The sequence below is a fragment of the Dromaius novaehollandiae genome, chromosome Z, assembly GCF_036370855.1.
Source record: "Dromaius novaehollandiae isolate bDroNov1 chromosome Z, bDroNov1.hap1, whole genome shotgun sequence".
NCBI lineage: Eukaryota > Metazoa > Chordata > Aves > Casuariiformes > Dromaiidae > Dromaius > Dromaius novaehollandiae.
The window spans coordinates 42,118,141-42,142,483 of NC_088132.1; the positions used below are offsets into that span (position 1 = coordinate 42,118,141).

Consider the following 24,343-nt stretch of genomic DNA (forward strand, 5'->3'; position numbering starts at 1 on the left):
TTAATGCACACCAGTGCAGAGCAGAAAGCAGCTGTGGTGCACGCACACTGGACCGCTCTGAGCAGAAGCAAAATTAGACTCTCCAGTGTACGCACACACCAAATGTGCTCCAGCCCCTTCTTAGGCACTTAAAGATTTCCATCACTTCCCCTTTCTCTGAAGCAGTGATCCAGTTTCTTGTATACTGCATTCTTCCTAGGAGATCACTCAGACACAGGCCTGTAAGGTTTCCTGTGGGGACATCAGCCACATGCCAATAAACAGGACGGGCCAAAAAGGCCTAAAAGACCTAGGAAGACCTGGCCAGAAGAATCCGCTTGCCCAAACACCAAGGACGTAGCAGGTAAAGAAGACAAGTCTTTGCATTACATTTACCATACTGGAAAACCTTTCTTACTGCCCAATAAAACAGGGCAAACAGAGTCACTGTAGAGAGAGACCTGTACCATGGCTCTGGTGTCAAAACAGCATCCTATAAGCAGCTGATTTTAGGTAGACTGGTTCTACCCATCTACAAAGCAGTCTTTGCTTACAAAGCAAGACATACTATGGGAATGGCGAAGGGGAAAGTAGTTGCCTTGTGGTGTTGCACTAGAACAGGTCCCTAACAAACAGTCCTACAAATCTGCCCTCTCATTCTTAGAGTGTACATAATGCCCTAAGCATTTGCTGTTATCTGAATGCTTTGGGATCAAGAAAAGCTACTGAACGTGACCTAAATGTAAGATGTCCTTAGTTTCCTTTTTCTTCTGAGACTGGTAGGTAAAAGTATTTCAATCTCCTTTAGGCTTTCCCTTCCAACAATACTTTGCCAAGATCTCCAGCTGTGGGCCTTAAAAATTAAAGGACTTGTCATTATGGTATGTGTAAGGTAAATGAATCATTTAATCTATGATATAATTAACACCAATTGCATTCTTCATTTAGCACTTTCATGTTTCAGCTTTTAGCAGAAGCCTTCTTGTTTTGTTATGTGATGTTCAGTATACAAAAATGAAACACTTTACTCAGTACTGCATCTTAAATTTTTCATTCTGTTTCTGCTTTTCTCTTTCTTAGCTATAAGCCTGAGTCAAAGCACCCCACTAAAACACACCCCAAAATTCTGAATCAGCACTGTGATTCCAGTTGATCTAATTTTAATTTAATTTTAATTTTCCAGTTGGTTTAATTGCAGACTAAGTTACCATCTAGGGTAACCTTTAAACATTGGGCTGTTCAAAAAGAGCTACAATTTGTAATATCTGTTCATCTGCAACACCATGTAAGTCTTAAAAATCAAGAAAAGTTCTTGGTACTAGGTGTTCCATTACAAACTCCTCAAACAAGTCAGAGAATAATTAAATAACTATAGCAGGATCTCATTTGTTCTCAAACCAACCACTTGAATTCAAAATTGCATTAATTTCAGTAGGAGTTTTGTCAGGGTAGTAGTTGTAGTACAGGGACTTTACTGCATGTTTTTACTTAGTTTACTCTTTATGTCTGAAGAAAGTCTCTTACTAGCAACAAGCATGTCCAAAACCTGTAGCAGGATGTCTCATATGCAAAAAGAAATATACAACTCAGCAACATGGACTGAAAACAAAACACAACTGCAGAAATTTCTACATCATTGAATAAACAGATACTACATATTTAATATTTGCACACTAAAAGGTTTATTTTCCTAAATAATGGAATAACTCAAAGGTCAATAGTTAACAAGACAAAAGTGAGCATCTTCCACAGAAAGTGAGGAATTCCTAAATAGACAAACACTGAGATGGTTCTCCAGTGCCCTGTACTCTTGTCCCATGAGCAGATGTACATAGGGAGAGGCAATCCATTACCAAATCACAATAGCAAATGCTCAGCTTCATTTTGTGCAAGAACATTTTACAGAAGGTTTAACAGAGGCCTATCAGATAATGGTGGAGCATTTAACTGTTACTTGCAAAAACATGCAAAGATTCAAATACATTAACTCTGATGCACCAAGTACTCTAGATAGAATAAATACATAAAGCCTGATCCTCATCTCCAATGACTTTTAAACATATAAATGCTTCTAGCTCAGTGGAACTATTCCCTATTTACATTAGATGAGATCAGAGCCACTCACAGTAGAATACAAAAATATATTTGGTGTGTCGTATTTTTTCAACTCAAACAAGGCCAACAGCTTTATTCTTTCTTCAGTATTTGCTTTAGCTCTTACTAACAAAAGTCAGACTATTAGTCAGGATTAATTATTTTCTAACTAAAGAAATTTAGAAAAAGAGGGGTAGTGAATTGTCAAGGATGGGATCTACAAAGGATACAAATTTTCAAAAGGGGCAAGGTGCTTTTCATTTCTTGGAAATCTCCACTTTCAGAAGCTTGTTTATGCAAGCAACTTTTTCACAGGCAAAAGAATAACAGCTGAGGCCAAGTACTAAGATGCAGTGAGCAAGCAACTTTTATTTGTCCCAAATGGCAATTGATAGCTTAGTGTTTATGATCAAAGCTACGCCTTCATTAAGGAAAAATAGCTTAGAAAACTGTAAAGGAAGAGACAATGATTTCATGAGCAAGAAAACCCAGGCAAACCTATATGTTCATGGAACTCTGTTCACTGAATTCTGCAAGATTCAATGTATGGATTTAGGAATCCACTCACCTACGTTTCTTCAGGTGATCAGAGTCTAACACTTCTCCTCTTGCACAAGGATGTAGATTGTCTGCAGCTCTATTACAAAAACAGGACATCAAAGACAGGAGTTAGTCGTGGTTAAATGTTCAGTTTAGAGAGGACTAAAAAATATGAGCAGGAAAAAAATCATTATTTTTTCAAAACTTGGAAAATGTAAAAGAAAAAACTTTCAAAAAAAAAACTTCAAAGTGTTGTAAAAACCATGCCCATCCTGAAAAAGCTGCAAAACTGCTCAAGATGACAGCTTGGTCTGGGTCAGAATCCAAATAAAATGCTAGGAGTTGGGAACTCCTTGGTGCTCAGCCTGAGCACCTCTCACTGGGAGAATCATGATTCTCAAGCTTGCTGGACCTAAACTTGTATTGTGGTAGGCAGAAATATTAGCACTCAGAGAACTGAAAGCAACACAGCTGTGAGAGCATGGTGCTGCACCCAAGCAAATTTGCTTGGCTGAGATACAGGGCCCAGCTCTGGGCTAACATGGCTGGTCTACTGATTCCAGAAGAAGCTTGGTCAAGGCAGCTCTGCCTTGCATCCTACCACATGGGTATAAGATTCTTCATCTATAAAAATAAACATATTATTGTACAGCTATCCTCCTAACAGTTCTGTGAGGACTGATATTTATATTGCTCTAAATAAATATTTTGTATTATTTATAGAGATACTTGTTCGTTCTGGATGTTTAAAATCAGAGCCAAATTCTGCATGGTACTCACTGTCTTTTTGATTCTCTCACCATTCATTTGGATCCTACTACTTTGTCTGTGCTATGCCCCAGCGAGGGAGTAGCAGCTCCAGAAAGGAGGATTTGATAAATCTTAAAGCAATTTCAAAATAAAACAAAGAAACCCACCTAGCAGAGATGAATCCAGAAGGCTTGGGGTAGTTTTGAAATTCAGCCAAACTGATTTTACAACCAACTCAGGCTATGAACATATGGACAGAGAGGAGACGTTCAAAGCATAAATCTGGAGCATATTGAGCAGTTGGAGCTACATGCAAAGGAGCACACTGTGAATTTGAAACCTTAGGGAACGAGCAAGCTGTACCTTCGAAATGCAAGCATCTGAAAACATGATGCATTTAGTCCCACTATATCCAGGGGTAAGTCTGTCACTTTTAGGACAGAGCTAACTTGGATTTTAAAAAGCATATCACACATTCACTGCTTTTTTAAGATAGCCCAAGCATATATGTATCCACAGTCCCAGTTAGCAGTGCAAAGTAGATAACTGACTGATGTAAGGCTACCAGAGTGCTTAGCTTTAACAAAGCTTTATTAGTTATAGTTTAATGTGTCACAACTAACCAGCTCATCATAAATAGTATATTAGACATTCAGGTGTAATTCTGCACAAGCTGCCAACAATCATAAACTAGGAGCCAACAGTCATAAACCAGGAGCCAACAGTCATAAACCAGGAGCTTTCACAGTCCACTTGTTGCACATGCATTATGAACCAGGCAACTCTGAATTACTCAGTTATTCAATTATTCACTGATGTATACTGATGACTCGGCCTTGTGCCCACAATCCAGTCTGTGGCACAGCGCCAGCAACAGAGATATATGTAGATCTCTAGATCACCCCCAATTTGCCTTCTGCTCTTCAAAGCTGTCCCTGCTGTCTACTGGCAAAAATTTACAAGTTTTCTAAACTTACAAACATATTACATACGTTCTTTCAGCCTAATTTAAAAAAAATGTTACATTATCTATATTTTCACTTTATCTGGGTCGTATCAATGCTTCTCTCCCACAAATACTCTGAAAAATTGTAAAGAGACCATACCATTTCTTAGTTGCATGACTGCATTTTACTTCTGCACTAAATTTCTCCCTGATCCAGCACCGTGCGTGAATGAAGCAGGGTTGCATAGTGATGGGATTCCTGTCTATAATGCACTTTTTCTCCTACACAAACTGGAAGTTGCACAGGAAAGCATGGGAGGAGCTAGCTTGCAGATGTCATTACAACACCACTCTTCATCACACCTGAAAGGTCGTGGCAGTTGCAAGAGGTCCCCAGCGACTGGAAAAAGGCTAACAGCACACCCGTCTTCAGAGAAAAAAAAAAAGAGGAGGGAAAAAGGCAAAAAGATGGATCTGGGGAGCTACTGGCCAGTCAATCTAATCTCAGTCTCTCAAAAGACTGTGAAGTGTTACTTTCTTTGGTAGGTTTCTGCAGCTATTTCCAGACTCATGAAAGACAAGAAGGTGACAGGGAATAACCATCCTGGATTTACCAAGAGCAAATCATGCTTGACCAGGCTCACTGCCTCCGACGAGATGACTGGCTCTGTCAATGAAGGGAGAGCAGTCGATATAAACGATGTCCTGACCTAATAGCTAATAAGGATGAGCAGGCTACAAGGTAAGTGAAACCTGGGCTGGACATTGAAGTGAAAGGGTCAAAGCCTGTTTAACAGATACACCAACAGTTATTCTAACTCAAAGTCCAACAGTTACAAGAAGAGTTCCTCAGGAGTTCATAAAGGTGCCAATACCATTTAACATCTTGATCAATGACCTGGACAGTGGGACAGGGTGCACCCAAAGCGTGTGAATGACTCTACATGGCAGTGGTTAATAAGCTGAAGGGAAGGGTTACATGACAGGAATACCACAAAGTTCAACAAAGATAAATACAAAACCTTGTGCCTTAGATGGAAGACTTCCATGCATCACTACGGGGTCAGCACCTGTCTGGGGAGAAGCTTTGCAGAGAAAAACCTGGGAGTCCTGGCAGACAAGAAGTTAAACATGTCAGTAGTGTGCCCTTGCAGCAGTGAAGCCCTACCGCATACTGCCCTGCATTAACAAGAGTGTAGCCAGTAGGCTGTCAGCAGAGATCATTCCTCTCTCTGTGGCACTCACAAGGCCAGATGTGGAGTACTGTGCCAAATTTAGGAGCCCTCAGTACATGAGAGAGATCAACAAACTTGAGAGAGTCCAGCAGAGGGCCACTAAGGTGCTCAGGGTCCTGGAGCCCATCATGTGTGAGGAGAGACTGAAGAATTGGGCTTTTCTAGCCTGGAGGAGAGAAAGCTAAGAGAGGATTGTCTTCCGCTACCTAAAATGGGGTTATAGGGAAAGAGAGAGATTCTTCTCATAGGGACACAGTAAAAGGAAAACAGGCAATGGTCACAAGTCACAAGAAAGAAAACTCCAGTTGGAAATGAGGAAAAATTCTTTACCATAACAGCGATTAAGCACTGGAACAGATTGTCCACAGATGTTTTGGTATCTCCATCTTTGGAGATTTTCCAAACTAAACTGGACAAGGTCTTGAGTAACCCGGTCTAAGTTTGATGTTAACCCTGCTCTGAGCTGGAGGTTGGACTACATGACTTCCAGAGGTCTCTTCCTACCTAAATTCTTCTATGATTCTGTGAACAAGAAAGATGGTATCAGGAAGAGAAACATAAAAACAATGGTATGGTGCCCATGAAAATTAGATTTAAAATTAGGAAGTGAGATTCTAATTATAAAATTAGAAGATTAGAAAACCTCTTCCTCTCTCTGTCATGGGGTTTCTACAAGGTGTTAGGCAAGTACATAAGCCATTTATTGCAAAGTTGATCACTTATTGTGAGCTTTTAATTTTGCAGAGGCATCATTACTTTGATGCTTGATCTAAAGAAGCACCAAGTAATCAGTCTGCAATTGAGGCAATACTTTTTGCGTTTTACGATATATTAAGTGTTACACAATGCTAAGTTCTCTAAAAAACATATCAGGTGTCTCAGTTACTGAAGACCAACTTTCACCTCTCTGTGCCTCAGTTTTATAAAATGGGGATGATAATGTCCTCTCATCCTAGGGATTTTGAGAAGATTAATTAATGTTCATGATGCAATCAAGTACTGTGAAGATGTACATCATGTGTCTTTAAACCAGCATTTGAATATTGTTCAATAATTAAAGCATAAGTAACATACTCTGCAAAAAGGAAAGAAAAAATACTGAATAGCTGTTCATGAAGTAAGCACCATCCATCCCGTGCACCAGATAAAGGCCTGAGAAAAGGAAGAAAAACAGAAGACAGAATGTACCCCTATAATCAAATACACCCTCACAACTCAAGACCATGAGAAAAAGAGTGTAGGAACGAAAGGTGTAAAGCCAACCTTGATCCAGCTATTTCCTAACTTTTGAGCACCTGAATTTGCAACATTGATAATATTCTTTCAGTGCAGTAGGAAATATAAATTTAGAACCCAACTGGCAAGAAACAACTAATTAGGCCATGGCAGTCTAATCAGTGGGATTATGTTGCTGAATGAGATTCGGTCCACGTGCAGTAGATGCTAACATGCTCCTCAACATTCACACAAGAGAATAAGCATTCCTGATACAGAGTTAGACTTTTTCATCTAAGGTCAGTTCAGGCTTATCAAACCCAACTTTCATATCAGATCTCACAATGCCTTTCCACTTCACATTTTTGATTACAGAGAATCTTATAAATGCAGGTTGTACTCACCTTGATGACAGGGCCAAATGCCAATGCTCTGCCATAGATAAGGAAAGATAAAAAGTAAATTTTATTTCCTGCCAATGTATTTTTCACTGGGCTTTTGATCTTACTGTCAAATACTGATAACACCCTGCATTCTATTATGTCATTTTACCTGTGTTTTCCTGACTGATTGAGCACAACAATTACAGACCACTGTACAAGACAAGCCTAAATAAACAGACCACTGTAAAGAAAAATGCAAATTTATTTCATAATAAAGAAATCAATGTTCTAAAAAAAGGAAGCAGACCATGGAAAACAGAAAAGAAAAGAAATTAACTCAGGTAAGACTTCTACATTAGAGACGGGAAATTCAGGAAACTTTCTTTTTTTCTTTTTTGTTTTTTTTTGCATAAAGATACTTTCCTTCCTTCCTTTAGGATAGCTTCTTAACAACCTCTCCTTTTTTTTTTTCCCTTATGGAACTGCCACAGCAAGAAGGACTTGCTTATAGCACAGAAGGATATTTTTCACCTCAAGACCTAGTTTTCAGGCAGCTAGAACGTTCAGTCCAAAAGGCCCTGTCTGAGAAAGTATTTCTCTATGACTTTTAATATCCCAAAAGCAAAAGTATATTGAAAGAGAGGACATCACTTCACTCAAGCAATCTTCTTATATCTAATCCATAAGTAAAGTTTTCTATCTCTGGGTTAAGACTATTTCGGCCCTTACTATTACTGTGCCCAATAATAATGGTTGAGAATACCTATTTGTGTGCAGTCAGACATCTTATGCCTGCAGGAGAACTCACAAGGCCACTCAATCCTATTGCAAGTAGCCTTTCGCTCCTTGAGAATTTGCTTTGAGTTGTATGTAAGAATCATCCAAACAACATTAAGCCAGAGAGGAAGAAGGAGAAATAATATGGTGTATATTTTTAATTTAGCAAGGCCTCCTACACCACAGTCTCCTCATCACCAAATTAGTGAGATACAGGCTGGATGGCAAAGTGGGTGAAAAACTGGCTGTATCGCCAGGCTGAAAGAGTTGAGATCAATAGTCCAGCTGGTGGCCACTAACTAGTGGCATCAAAACAGAGACCAATATTGTTTAATGTCTTCATTAACAACCTGGATGACAGGACAGACTGCACTCTCAGCAAATGCGTGGACAACAGCAAACTGGGGGGAGTGGTCAATACACTGGAGAGCAGGGCTGCTATTCAGAGGAACCTGGACAGGTTGGAGAAATGGGCAAACAGGAACCTCATGAAGCTCAAAAAAAGCACATGCAAAATCTTGCATTTGGGATGGACTAAACCCATGCAACAGGACAGGCTGAAGTCTGACTGGTTAGGAAGCAGCTCTGCAGAAAAGGATGTAGGAGTCCTGGAGGACAAGAAGTTGAACATGAGCCAGCATTGTGCCCTTGCAGCAATTCTTTGTGGCCAACCTCATCCTGGGCTGTATTAGCAAAACTATAGCCCGCAGGTACAGGGCAGTGGTCCTCCTCCTCTATTTGGCACTTGTAAGACTGCATCTGGAGTGCAGTGTCCAGGTTGAGGGTCCCTAGTACAAGAAGGACATGGACATACTGGAGTGAGGCCAGTGGAGGGCCACCAAACCGGTCAGGTGGCTGGAGCACAGTCTACAAGAAAAGCCTGAGGGTTTGTTCAGCTTGCAGAGACCTATTCACAGCTGTTTACAGCTACCTGACTAAAGGGTACAGGGAAGACAGAGTGAAACTCTTCTTGAAGGTGCACAACAGTAAGAGGCAAGGCAATGGACACAAGCTGGGACATGGGAAATTCTGATTAGATAGAAGGAAAACCTTTTTCACCACGAGGGAGGTCCAATACTGGCACAGGGGCCAACAGAGGCTCTGAGTCTCCATTCCTGGAGGCATTCAAGACTTGACTGGCTGCAGCCTAGAGAAACCTGATCTGATCAGACCTGCTCTGAGCAGAGAGTTGGACTAGATGACCTCCAAGCGTCCCTCCCAACCTAAATTATTCTGTGATTCAGTGTACGCAGATGAAAAAACAGCAAATTGTCCCTGAACAGTGGGCACCTACCGAGGACAGACATGAAAGAGAACTGAACCATTCTATCTCTAGTCCAGTTCTCCACTGAAGCTAGCAGTTGAACAGAGGGAGGGAGGTAGCTGACACAGAAAGTCCTTTTTCTTTAGATAGATAACAGGTGCCTTACAATTGTTACACAAAAGGCTGAGTTCACCTGACCCTTAAAGCCAGAAATAAAGATAAGATGCCTTACAGAAGAGTCAAAATTTGGACTGCCCACAGAACATGTTTTCTCTCCATCAGCGTTAGGGGACACGGCTTCTGCTGCTGTGGGCAACATTTATCCTCTGTGTCAGAGAAAAGGGAAAAAATAATAGAGCAGTCTTTCGTAAAACTTAAAAGTTTTAAAAACACTTCCATACTTCACTGCATTGGCTAACACATGACAAACCTTTTCTAGTGCACATTTCAATGACAAAACACCTCTATGAAGTTCATCTGACATTCGGAGATACCTAGATATTAACAAACATCTTATCTTATAAAATGTGAATTGATCCAAGCTTCCCGAGTCTTAAAATGTAATACAACAAAATACAATACAATCAACTTCAGAAAAACACTTTGAGTCTTGAGCAAATTATTTTCCCTGCCTCTAAGTAATAACTGTAACTTTTATCTCCAGTGAGGCCCTCTGTAGTGATGATTAATGTACTCTAAAGAAGGCAGTGTTCTAAAACAAATGCGTGAGGAAAAAAAAAATATATATATATATGCATCTTTAAATACACAAGCGGTGCAAATGACCTCCTGTTTATCTATCACTTACTTTTCAGTGCTTTCTCATCCTGCCATCCTGAATAAATTCAGAGCAAACTTTTCCTGCCAATTCACAGCCCATCATTTAGTTAAGTCAGCTCTGGGACCAGCAGAGACTTTCCTTATAGCTAGAAGAAAGAAAAAAAACCACATTCAGTAAAATAACCTTGCCAGCTAAACCACAGTTTCAACATGGATTAGACTGAATCACGCCTTGCAGGCACAGCCCTGCATGAGGACTGGTTGGGGGATGTGTGGTCCCAGCTACAGCACTTGACGCCATGTCCTGGAGAAGCAGATGTTTCCCACAAAGCGTGCACTGTTGCATACTCACTCCCTGCCCAAACACTGCACAGGAAGGCCATTTCCACCCACTCCCTGCTCCTCTCTCTGCCTCCACAATCATAGGGTACCTCTCTTCCCAATCCCAAATCTTTCTATCATTTAGTTTGATCCTGTCTTGGTAGCAAGATATATCACTCAAGCATCTTGAAAGAGGATTTATCTTACAACTCCAGAGCATTCATTCACCTTGGATGGTATCTAGTCTCCAAGAGAGTGTTTGCATTCCTATTCGTAACCACTATCACCTTTACTATACTGTATTATCCCAGCTGTGCATGGGAGAGTTAAACAGGAATCCCAGAAACTATCCTGAAACATGAGAATCGATTTTAGTCCTAAGGAAAAGCTGTCAGGAGCAACAGATGCAATCCTGCTCTCTTAGTAAACTTTACAGTAAGGGAATGACTATGGAATTCACTGGTTTAAGAGCATGAAATACCAAAGCCAGCATGGATCAACATTTTCTTCAATCTGCTGCTTTCCTTCTCAGTCCCATATGCACAAACCAAAACATCTCTGATTAAAGAGGCTGATTAAGAGCATCGCTGATTAAAAAGCCTCCAAGCTGCAATGAGCCATTGATAAGTTCTTTCAGCTGCATCTTTTCTCCCTCACCATCTTATCTGAAGGCTGAACCTGATTCCTAATTGAATTGCCAGTGTTCGGACACAATCGTTATGCCTTTCTCAGCAAGGCTGAAAAAGCCTGTCATCAGCTACTGCAACATGCAAAGGAACCATAACAATGGGCAAGTCACCTTTCTACCTACAAACCTACAGTTTGCAAACAGTTAACCTCACCTTGCAAATTTTTCTTCCAGCCTCTGAATTTTTGGCAGTTTTTTCTGAAGTCCTTGCAGGACTGTTTTCTTCTTGAAGTACAGACACCAGAACCAGACAAAGTGTTTTTTACAGAACTCTCACAATTTTTGTACTTAAAGACAAGAATCTTGCTCAACCTCTACTTGATATTGCTTTTTTAAGATATGCCTTCTTTAAGTTAGACCCTTCTAGGCTGAATGTCTCCTGCCTCACACATATAACTTGTATTCTCCATATCTATACAATTTGTGTTTGTTCACATTAAAATATGTCTTCATGTCCTGCAATTATTTAACCAGCTACCTTGGATTACCCATGTACCCATATCTGACCTGTCTTTCTAGCTGTTTACCCACCAGTGCCATCAGTCTTGATATTGTCTACATATTTTACCAACAACAAGTGTCCAATAAAAAAATGACTTATTAGACCCAGAACTAATGCCTAGAAGACTCTGCTAAAAATGAGCTACCTCACTTGTCTCTATCCATTAACAATTACATTGTGGTTGATCAGTCAGCCAGTTTTAAATACATCTAATCTATTAAGTGTTAGTTTCCAAATACTGAAAGATTTTAAAATCAAGATGTTTCCCCATAGTAGGTCAATGGTTTTGATGAATCCCCTGTACGTAGAGCTGTCTTTCTAAAATCAAACCTATGTAATCAAGTTAAAAAAAAAAGTTACCTGCTATGACACCAAGCTCCCTGACACCAGTTGTTTTAAACCACTACATCTTTTTGACAGAGTCCAAATAAATGGTTCCATTACATCTTTCAAGCGCAGCTTCAGACAAATCTGCACGCAATTCTTCAGCCATTCCTGTTGTATTTTTTAAAAACTAGAGACTCCATTAACAGTCTATGAAATCCTTCCCTGGTGTTAGGAGATTATCAGCATTAACGATTCAGAGAACTCCTTATCTACCGAAATTTTGGGGAAACCAAATTGGTCAGAACAGCTGATATGGAAACATTTAATTGAAATTAATTGGTTAGGGGGTGAAGCATGCAACATGCAAGGAGAGGCTAAAGGGACAGTTTCTTTGGCCTGCAGAAGAGAAAGCTAAGGGAGGATTTAATTGCTGTCTTCTGGTACCCAAATGGGGCTACAGGGAAGATAGAGCCATATGCTGGTCAGAGGGGCACACTAAAAAAAAACAAGAAACAATGGTCACAGTTGCAATAAGGGAAATTCCAACTGGAAATAAAGAAAAAAAATCCTTCCCTATGACAAGCAATGGAACTTAGCCTGTGGACTCTTCAGCCTTGGAGATTTTCAAAGCTCTGCTGGCCAAGGCCCTGAGCAACCCGATCTAGCTTTGACGTGAGTCCCACTTTGAGCAGAGGGCTGGACTACACAACCTCCTGATACCCCTTCCACCCTAAGTTATCCTATGATTTTATAACTCTAGTTCTAGCAGATGCATCTTCTCACTTTTCTTCTGTTACAGCTAGCAGAAGTTCCACTTCAATCAAGATCACCATATGTGAAAGAAACATCTCTTCTTTCATTCCAAACACAAAATGGAAATATCTGCTAATTTGTTTGCCTTGTTAAAAAAAAAAAAAAAAGAAAGAAAAGAAAGAAAGAATTATGTAATTTTGCCATCTGCATTTAACAATGACCTGTATCTGACCTAGAAGTTTAAGCAAATTAAAAAAACCCTATTATGTTTAGGAACTCTAAAGAAGTTTCTGACTATTTGAGAAGTCACCCAGGTTGAAATCACACATAACAACAGTCATTCTTCCTATATATTCCTATAAATAGATGCCTAATTAGTAATTTGTTGTTCTCAGGTGAATCTAATGATCCATAACTAGCTGTCCGCACACACCTCATCTTTAATTATATGTAATAGTATCTTCCATATAAGTAGCAATGCCCTCTTTTTTGTTTATCCATCCTAATACAACATAATTTAACTCAATTGTCCAACTAAATAAATTGTTGCTTTAAAATGTCCCTTTAATAAGAACCAATTGAGAGCCAATTTCAGTAAAACCACACTGTATTTTCTTTGATAAACTAGCATCACTAGCTCCTCTTGCTCACTGCCTATACTATTTGTGACTATTTAAAACATTATTGATTATACAGTCCTTTTTCCTTAGATTTGTCATACAAATAAATCCACAAAAAAGATTTATGTATTATGGGATGGTACCACAACAGCCTCTTTATCCCCATCCACTTTCAGGATTGATCTAATGCTCACCTTTACCTTGACCCAGGGGCTGAATTCCTTAATACTCAGGTGGAGGCTATCAGAGCATAAAAGCCCTCCTTCCTATGTCACAGATGTCCTCATATTCCCAGAAAATAAGCCCTCTTGCTGCAAAAAACCATAACCCACTGTTTGTCTCCAGTGGTTTCTGGCTCCTCCCTCTTCTTCCTTCTCTGTTGGCCTTACATGACGGCCAGGCCACGTTTTCAAAATCATTTGGCTAGTTCTCCCTTTCAGTCCCATTCCCTGCAATCTTCCAGCATCTCTGCCTGGAGTAGTACTTGATGAGGTCTCACATCGGCTGCCTCTGAAGCAGTCCTTCCTACCAACATCAGACATCTCTTCTTTCCAGGTGATTTTCTTCATTCCTGGAAGGCACAATTTGCCCTCTGCAAAATATCCTCTCCTCTCTTCTTAGTATAGAGCCCTGAGGGAGAACCTTTGTCTTTGGCCAACTCTGGAAACCCTTTTGTTTACTTGAGATCTGCCTGGTTTAATTTTGTTAATAGCTCTCCGTAAATTAGTCAGCCAATACTTTACGCTTCCACCATCACATTGATTTCAGTGGTGCAATTACCTTACTTTAAAAAGGACATTCACTGGAGCCGTACAGAGTGGACAGAGACACTCAGTATAAAACTTCAGCAAGAGAAGTGCTTCATAAAATAGAAAAACCTCAATTAGAAGAAAATTGTTGGTGCCTTTTTTCAAAGCCACCTGGAAGGTGACTTCAATACTAAAATGCATTAGATTCTCATATGCTCCGTTAATTTCAAATTAAATTGAACTTGAACAGTATGATACTACTTTTACTGCAACAACTTTAGAATATATTTCAGATGACTGAACTAAATAATACTCAAGCAGCTCTGCTCCAGATACTGTAACAATGGCTTAAATATGATGTATAGAAAGAAGTAACGTTAAAAATGTAAAGATATGCTCAAATGTCAAAACTCAACATACAGATAACCTGCAAATTGAGACAGCTTGAAATAAAGTTTCAAAATATTGCAGAGAAGATTCATATCTTCTGGAGTACTACAGCTAAAGTAAAAGGAAAGTGAAAGAGTTACTATATCTTATTTTTTACATGTTCAAAAGGGTCTAAAGTACCAATTATTTGCTTGTTTTAAATAGCATGGTAAAAACATACCACTTTTTCCATTCAGAAAAACAAGCAATGACAATTTATATTATATGCTGTTCACAGTGATGTGCAAAGAACCCAATCCCATGACTGGGAGCTTTCGCAGTCATTAATTGAGGAAGCAAAGGTGGTGAATTTTAGAATGATCTTTTTTCCAAAAAAAGATATTTTTGTGAAGACTAGAAAAATCTCTTCTGGAACATTAGAATAAGCTTAGGCTTGATGTTGCCTTTACTCCTGGGGCACAGAGCCAGTCCCAACAATATTCGAGGGGAAAGCAGGAGGGTGTAAGCAAGGGCCTAAGGAGAAAGGACCTACCCAGCACCTCTGCAGCCTTTCTTCCCACATCAATCACCTTCTCATTTCCCGGACAAACACTACTCATTCCTTGCATCCCCCAGCTTGATGGCACATCACTAAAGCAGTGGAGAGCTTGGGCCAGAGTCAGGCTCCTCCTGACAGGAGCAGGAAAGAACAGACCAAGTGAGGGAGCCTGGGGACATGCCCAGATTTAAAAGCTCATGGCTTCTGCTGACAGGAATGGGACAGAAAGAGGCATGACGGTGTCTTGGGTCACACAGGTATTCACCAAACCCTTCCTTGGCTTTGGGAGCAGAAGTCTCTGCCAGCAGAGATCACCTCTTCAGGCAGCACATGCTGCTCTTCCCCACCTCATCCAGCACAGAGAAAGCAGATGTCAGGCCCATGGCTACACCAGGCAATCTACCACCCTGGGCAACTGCCTGCTTTCACTGCAAAAAACATCGTATCATCTCTAAAGTTAATAGCTTTCTCTCCACTTCCAAAATAAAATAAAAGGAAGTAAAACAGAAGGAAAAAAAACAAAAGCCCAGACACAAGACCTTAAGTCCTAACATTAAAACCAAACTAGAAGGCAAACTAAGAAAAAAAAGGATCAAGTGACCTTCATATATCATAACGATTTTTTTTCCTTCTCAGTAGATAGTCTTTAAAAATAGAATATGTGAGAATGTTTAGCACTTTAATGGATAGCTGCTATATAAACCAGGAAGCAAGTCAGCTCTAACAGGCTAAACAATTAACCTTGAAGAACATTTCATGCTTCCAAGCATAGGCAAATTAACGTTTCTTCTTGCTTTTGATGAAAATGTATATACAATGTCATTATTTTGACATAAAGCTTATCCCCAAATCAAGAATTCAAACTCTTACTGTTGTACATGACTGTATCTGAAAGCAGAAGGACTTCCTTGTGAAGTGTGACAACATGTGAAGCCTTACAGGTTTAAGTTTAGTTTAAATTAAGTTCAGATCCCGAATGACAGATTGTTACAACTGTTACCATTTTAAGGTGCTGCGCTATTTATATCTGAATTCTGGCCCCTGTTTTGAAAATTTTCAGAAGAGAAATCTGAGTTTCTTACTGTGTGTGGGAATGAACTGAACGCTAATTCAGTAGGTTTTTTTGAAATGATGGAGAGGTTTGGATCTGAGTTCCCTTATGCGCCTGCATGAAGTTATCTAGAGTTGGACTGCATCCAAATTTCATCCGTCCTAAAATCTGTATTCTATTATTACAGTTATAAGTTATAAGAAGTCCACACTATAAACTGGAATTACAATTTAGCAGTAAAAACAGTCAACAAACCTTCATCAGTGCGGCAAGTGGAACAGAAGACAGAACGTTGCCTAGTTTTTATAAGAAGCACAACTCCATGTGCACAAAAATGTCTTATTCCTAAATTTACCTTCCAACTTCCAGAAGTAACCATTTCCAGACTTCTTTGCCCTCTTCTGACTTGTTCATAATTGTTCCCCTCTTCCCAAGATCATCAATCTTGCAGACACCACGACTGTTTCATGACAACAGCTTTTAGTACATATTACATTAGTCTCACAGTAATAAATTTTGGATAAATAATTAATTCCCTTCATTTAGGTTGTCTTCTATTATACATAGGCCTCAGTTTTCTGAGATATGGGCCATTCAGGGTAAGAGTTAAATCCAACCTCGTGCCATCCATGTTAAGAACTAAGAATGCAAGACCATTTAAAAATGAATATTCCAAGAGTATTTTACATATGGGGCCATGGCCAACTATTAGACCTTGACAAAACAAATAGGTGAAAAAGTTATCTTTCCTAGATTGCTTACTCATACTTTATGGAGTTCTTTCCAAATAAATATAATATTTTAAAATAGAACACATGGCTTCCTCTTGGCACTCTTCCCAGTGGATTTTCCAAAGAACACGCAAACCGTGCCTGCTTTTAAACTCAATTAACAGAAATACTTTGTAGTTAAACACATCCCTTCATCCTGTATTTTTTCTCAAGTGAAATTCCAAATCAACTATAATCAGAAGTGAAGCTTCAGGCCTGAAAAATCCTCATGCATCCCTAACTTTAAGCAAATCCAAATCTTGATCTTGCTTTGATCTCTGAAGTTGACTCCTGTGGAAAGTTTGGTTCCAACCACAATTTCTAGACATTTGCAAATATGCATGCATGTCTTAATACAGAGTAAATCACTATCATCCTAGACTAGGAAGGAAAGATAAATAGTCTCAAGAAATAATTCCATCTTCACTCATCTTCAATAGTATGAAGTATAAGTTTATGTAAATTGAAAAAAAAAAAAAAAGCTATAGCCTTTTTTTCAGATATGCTAAACCCCATAAAACATCACCAAAAGATGACCTATAAAATTAAGCCACTGTTAAACAGAGCTCTAAATTATGTAAAGGTTTGCAGCACACATTCCCTTTAAACTGGCAGGAGCTTGCACTGACAGTGAAAGACATGGCCTCTGCCTTGGCTATTCATTTCACTGCCTACACCATGGTGCTAGCACCGCGTTCCTGCAGCTGCACGCCAGATCAGATCAAGGGACTACTCCAGGTTAAAACTACTTTTGTTTTGGTCTTACATGCTAAGGTGAATTCTATATTTTCTTGCACATTAGGAAGAGTTTGGAAAAGCTAAATTTCAGGACATTTCATGGAAATAGCCATGAAAGGAGGAGCCATTCTCTCCCTATTGACTACAGTGGGAGTCTGGGGAAACCAGGCTCTCTAGGAACTCCCTCCCTAGTGCTGATTATAAAAAGACAGAGTTCTCTCTTCAGTAAAACCCCAAACTTCTCCCTATTCCCAGAGCTTTAGAGAACAGCCTTCAGCATGGGAAATACAGGGAAAGCTGTCAAACTCCCCTCGGGCCGGGAAAGGGTATCCGTTATGGAGTAGGAAGCCGGAATTAGTGCACATTGCAGCAGTAGGGTATCGGGGGAAGAGCCTGTCAGTCTCTTTGAATGTGTACCCTCTGGTTACAATCCGCTCCTAGAGACTGCTCACTCCTGAGGTAAAGGTCTTGGCTTGGGACCCTGTTTCACTTCGTGATGTCCTCCAGGAACCATCAGACCACTGTATAAATATGGGATTCAAACGGAGACAGGCTGGTTATGCTGAGGTTGGGTTTCCTTGAGCAGAGTATGTTTGTAACTCAGGTGAATGTGTTTTACTGATCCCTTCCTAGCCTGCAGCTTAGAGAACAGGAATCTCTTACAGCTCCATCAAAATGCTGTCTGCTCAAGCCAGAGCAGCTCATTTTAGCTTTGAATGTTTTCCAGTTCACTCCCCAGTGTGCTAATCAAGATGGTGGGCGTCACAGTGGCACCATCTCCAATTTCAGCTCACAGCACTGACAACGTGAATCCTTTTGCTTTGCCAAGGGAGCCCTCTTGATACATTCTCTCTCAGATACATCCAAACCAGAAACATTCACTTGGGTGGGGGGTGCAAAATGCCACTGCTTTTATTCTAACGCAGCTAGAAGTCTCCAGGCAGCTTCCCAGAAGCTGCATTGCAGCAATGCCTTCTCATCAGCTTGCAGTACACACGGACAAGTGTGATGAGCAAGGACTGCTATTTTTCATTGACATGCTGATCTCGCAGTGCTGTGGAGCCCAGAAAGGCATTCCTCCGCTCACTGTGGCTCTCACATTGCATATTTCTTCTGACCCCAAATTCCCACTTTCCATTCACCACAGCTTGCTTTACACAAATACGACATCCGCTCATCAGCCCCTTCCAGACCCTGTGCTCTGCAACCATAATGCCGCTTTCAGCAGAATAAAGCACAGTAGAGAGCATGTGGGATTCTCCCCATAGTGCTGGCACTGCTACGAAAAAAGTCTACACGTCATTGAAAATTATCACCACCAATAAACAACAAATAAATAAATAATAAAAAGGAATACCAGAAGGAGAAGGCTACTAAGTTAAAAAACAGCTATTCATTGCAGTTTTAAAGAGTGAATTGGAAGGAAAAACAAAAACAAGAAATACAAGAAATGTATGAGGCAGAAATTAGAATGCCTTATCCAGGAAATCCTTTATGTTCCTTCCTCGTGTGGGGAAAGCAGACATTTCTAGATGTCCTGATTAATGTTACCTTTCAAGTTCATCAGTCAACAATGCAAGATCTCCTGAACTGATTAGATTTTTCAGGACTCAAAACTGATAAACACTGACAAAACACCATCTTCAACAGCAGCATCTTTCAGCCACTGCTATAACAAAGAAATCTGTGACTAAACTGTCGTACGGCCACTTACATCCAACCACTAGATTTTAACACATTCATTCATCTTTTTCCTTCTGGCATCTCTGGTTTGGAGGAGAAAGGGTTCTGTGAAAAGTCCATGCTCTTTAAGAAGCTAGAGCCCTATGTACTGGAAGAAATTTTTATTTTTCTTTTGGAGACTTGAGGTGGAGCTATGTCATGACAGAATACACGGCAAATGCATGAAAACCGAAGGGTATTTTGCTGTTAAAGGTCAAAGCCCACAGTCTTACATAGATATCTGTAGTCAGTCCTTTGCAGGATTGTGGCTTGAAAATGAACTTTAAAAATAAAAACGAATGTGTATAAGTAGAACATTACTAGATAAAAAACCTCTAAAGGAAAGGGAGAAAGTGTCAGGACAGCAAGTAAAAGTGGGGGAGGAGGCGAGGTGAAGGGGTGTTTCCTGAAGAGAAAAAGATTAAAAACACTACATTATCTGTGGATCAAATGTCGGCTCCTGGCTGGAACAAAACAAGAAGATTCATGCTCCAACTACAACCTTTCAGCACACCTCTGAGTAGATGGCTGAAAAAAACAAAAGCATTCCTAAGTTCTTTAATATTTATATTATATTTGAAGAAAATGTTGACATGCTGTTAAAGTATTAGCTTGTTAAGATTCAACCTTACAGCATCTCCATATTACTATTCTCATTAAAAAGACAAAGAAATAGACATAGATGGAAATAAATGATTTATCAAGATGACATAATGCCAATGACAAAGCCAGCATTAGACGTCCTATTAGCTCTAGATTCAATGCATTTGGCATACGAACCAAAAACATTAGAGCATTTACCTCTTCCATCAGTTGACCCAGTAATTTGAACATCATACCTTGAAATCAATCCTCTCATTCCACTCTCTTTGAAAAATGACAGCCATAAACATACATTTCCAAAAAGTCCCCAATACAGTTAAATTTCAAGTAGTAAGAATAGTGCTCTGCCCTTGAGAGGAAGTAAAAAGCAGTTCATAGCACTGCAGCTTTTTTTTTTCTTTTTGGTATGAAAACACACTGCACAATACATTTTCTGTATGAGCAAGGAGCAATTGTAAGACTAAATTTTCATGTCAGGGTTTTGCTGCCAAAAGGGCTCTTAAATTAATGGTGCTACCAGAGATTTGCACAAAGGAATTCCAGCCCTGTAATTAGGGATTGCCCAGGTTTTCTGGAGGCAATGTGCAACAGTTCACAGCGATGCTGGGGTATGGAGGGTTAAAAGCAAACAGAGAAAGCGCACCTCACTCAGCAAGCTCCTGATCAGGACTTTTGATTCCATGAGTTCTTGCAGGGCAAATAAGTTCCACGCAGCCATCCCCCTCCTGAGAGACAGAGAATTTAAAGTTCAGGAATCGCATATGGCATCATCGCTTTGCACACAGGCATGAGGAAACAGGATCCCTAGCTGAAGAAATCTGCAACCCACAAAGTTGTCAGGGCAAGGAAAATTTGCTAGTGTCAACAAAGCAACGCAATCGGCCAACGCACGTAAAATAACAGCACAGGAGTATGCCCGTGCCGCCCCAGCATACCTGCTGGTTTTCCTTGTCCTGCCTACTCCAGGAAACATGAAAAAAAATTTTAAAAAAGGCAAGCAGGATGAGCCAAGCTAAAAACTGGACACAACGGAGAGATAAGAGGCCACTGCATCACGGGGGTGGTGAAGGAAAATCAGCAGTGTGAGCAAAGCACTACTGTTCAACAGCATTTTTCTTTTTATCACAATTACTGTCAGGCGATGGCATGACATCAGCTGGTGCAAGCCTGGAGGAGGAGGAAAATGCTTTTTTGGCTATTAAATTAAAAAAAAAAAAGAGGTGAAAAGGGCACGGGGGGGGCAGAAGAAGGGGGCAGCCCAGGCCGGGGTGCGTGGGGGGGGGGGGGGGGGCGCGGCTGTCGGGCAGGCTCCGACGAAGCGGGCAGCGGGGACCACCAAGTGGCGGGCGCGGGGCCCCCGCCTCGCCGCGCACCGGCGCGGCCGCCGGAGGAGCTCCCCGCTCCGCGTTTCGGGGGGATTTCCCCGCACCGCGCGCCTCACACCGAGGGCGTCGGCTGCCACAACCGATAACGATCCCCCCCGCCCCGGGCCGCCGAGGCGGGGCGGCGGGAGCCCACCCCCGGCGGGGGCGGCGCAATCTCGGCCGGGCGGAGCCGCCCGGGTCTGTCCCGGCCGGGCGCCACGGGGGAGGCGGGCGTCCCCGCGTCCTCACGGCGCTCCTACCTGCTGGAGGCGCAGACGTGGCGGCGCCCGGGCCGGGCCGAGAGCCGGGGGCGGGGGGTGCCCTCACCGGGCGGGGAGGGGAAGCCCGCGAAAGGCGGCGCCCGGTGTCCGCGGGCGCTGCGTCACGCCGAGGCCGGAGCCGCCCTCCCCGCCCCGGGGGCGGCTGCGGCGCCGGCCCGCTGGCGGCCGGGGGCGATGGGGGCAACCGCCGCCCCCGGGGGGGGGATCCCGGCTGGGTTTCGGTCGGGAGCGGGAGCTCCCTGTGGGGAAGCCGCCTAGCTCCTGCGGGAGCCTCGGCGTCCGGGGCCTTCAAAGGCGGTTTCCCGGCCCGGAGGCCCTGCCGGGGCAGGTGGCGGCTGCAGGCGGCCGTCGCGGCTCCGTCGGCCGCGGTGGGGAGCCCTAGGTGCTGCGGCGGTCCCCGGGGCCCGGCGCTTAGGTCTGGGGTTACTCGCGCCGCACCCATCAGCAGCTGCCTTCGTAGTTTTGAAAGCCCTTCTCCCTCCTGAGCAAGGCTGCTTCCCTTCCTGCCACGCACGAGCATGGCGAAGCAGAAGGTTTTGGCTTCCCAGGTGTATTTTTACTTGAAAAATCGTAAGGAATCGCCACATAGGGATACGCTGGGAGTCACGACTGCACGTGCGTTTCTGTAGCAACGCATGGATTTTGCAGTCGGTTCGTGTACTCGAGTCCATGACACAAAATGGAAATGGCAACTGTTATTCAATCGTGAGCAAACCAGAGCTAACCAGAAGGGTTGTTTTCTTCCCGAGTTGGATCCGCTGAGGGTATATCTACATGGTAAAATTTACGTGGTAACCTGTGAAACTCAACCCTCCCACGCATTGAGCTGTTCTGCCCAAATCTTCCCCACGACTGCAGTTAGGGCAGCAACAAGGGCACACGAGGGCTCCTGGTTGCCTCAGGGCATAGGCTGAGCTGCTTTGCAGCCGCTCAGGCTCAAATATAGGGAAACTTTCTGCAAGAGCCTTCCTCTGTCAGCTACCAGGACTAGCGCTCTGCCTATCGGTTCCCTAAAATGAGAAAATGAAAGGTTGGGATATCATTTTTCATGCATAAGGATTAATACTTCTTCCAGAATGGACTGAAAGATCAAAAAAAAATTACTGTAAAGGCAACAGCCAGCTGCTGCAGTGTATTTTACCTCATTCTATAGGAAAATCTTAATTTAAGAAAACTATACCCTCTACCAGAGAACCAGAGGACTTTTCAATAGCAGCTACATGCTTTTAAAGCATACGTTCCCCCCTTCCATTTGGAACTAAAGACTTCTACCACACTATGGAACTATCCTGTGTAGTTGCAAAGAAGCACTAGAGAGAGACATTTCCTTGATGTTAATAACAAGCTTGCTATGATTTCTGTTACGTTTTTACAAAATCCTAAGAAGTTGCTGGAATGGTATTACCTAAGTATTTTTGAGTGACATCAGGAGATATATTCACATACATTTCTGGCTATGATTGCCAGAATTGGCATGAATGAATTGCTCTGAAACATGAGGCTGTTCAAAACCTCAGGGACTCGGGGCTACGTTCACTGGAGGGACGTTGGCTCAGCTTTGTCTCCCTTCACTCTTAGGCACTGTGCCATTTAAGCATATGGCTGGTCAGATCTGCAGTAGAGGTGGAGCAGAAAAAAGCTTTTCCCTTTTTTAGTACGAAATTTTTAAAAACAGAGCTTGGAGATCCACCCAGGTTCAAACCTGTCTTCTCCCAGTTTATGGCAGAAAACTGAAACAAATACTCAGCTGCAGAGTTATGGATAGAGCACTCTGGAGTGCAATACCTTTCCTGTGCTTTTTTTGATTGACGAAAGCCTGAAGGTCACTTAAAGTCAATGAGTGTATGATACAGCTTACCTCTTCGCCTCTAGTAACAACAGATCAGATCTATTTTATATGTGGAAATCAACACAGATCTAATATTTTCTCTATTTTTTTATTCATACATTTTCTAATAAGCATTTAAAATATCCGTGACATTTTTGCAGTGTGTTAGTCCTTGCTTTCATTTTAGATTCTTGCTTTGTTTTATTGAGTGGTTAAAATCAACAAACATTGGATCAGCAAAAGCAGCTACTTGATGCATATCTTCTCTAGGGTTTCTAGCAACATTTGTTAAGCCTGTTTTAAAAAATGTTCCCATGGCATCTGAGTGGGCAAAACAAGCATAGTGTTCAGCTGGAGTAAACACAGCCAGATGTTGCTCTGTTTACCACCAGCAGAAGCTTAAGAGAAAAGCAGAAGTAACACTGGGTCATAGTGACACAGTTGTTCTCAGCAGGATACGTGATCCTTCTGCTTTGCATTCAGCAGGGACACTACACTTCAAGAACAGTGTGACCCAACTGGGGAGAGGTCAGAGGAGTCCAAAAAGAATGATGAGAGATTTGAATATGTGAGGAAGACGAGACTGAAATATATAATGAATTGGGTTGGTGCAGTCAAGAGACATAACAAGTTACTACATTGTATTTTATGGTATCTAACACAGTGGTTCACTTTGTTGACACTGCAGATTAAGAATGGTTGTCACATTTGGATAGGAACCATATCCACAGTAATTTAAGTCTGTCCAAATAGAGAAAAATACCACCATCGAAATCTCTAGAAGGCACTTTTGTCCCTAACGGCAAAAGCCTTTACATTTTAAAGGTTAATGAGCAGTGAGAAAACTTTTCTGACGTGTTAAATAGAAGACAAAATTAAAAAATGCAATTATCTTTTATTATTTCAGAAACCAGATCAAAGCGGTTAATGTTACTCAGTAGCTGAAGAGAAGATTTAAAGAGGAAGGATTACAAGTTGTGGACTAAGTTCATCCATGCTAAATCTCCAGAGGTTCTCTAAAGCAGTGATCCTGCTTCCAGGAGATCCACTAAGCTGGGAAAAGCAAGCCTCATGTTAGAAGGCTTAAACTCATTATGCAGGAGCCAGCACATCTCCTGAATGCTTGATTGCAACC

At 41.6% G+C, this 24,343-nt stretch overlaps 1 protein-coding gene across 1 annotated transcript in view; it reads right to left on the minus strand.

The window, feature by feature from the left end:
• The window catches only part of KCNN2 (potassium calcium-activated channel subfamily N member 2), a 300,746-nt gene extending 279,309 nt beyond the window's left edge, over window positions 1-21,437 (minus strand). The window contains exons 1-4 of the mRNA XM_064502223.1: window positions 21,360-21,437; window positions 20,379-20,460; window positions 9,992-10,109; window positions 2,642-2,710 (exon numbers count right to left, since the gene is read on the minus strand). The gene's annotated coding sequence lies outside the window, so the exon portion shown is untranslated. The remainder of the gene's footprint in view (window positions 1-2,641; window positions 2,711-9,991; window positions 10,110-20,378; window positions 20,461-21,359) is intronic.
• Between the last annotated feature and the right edge of the window lie 2,906 nt (window positions 21,438-24,343).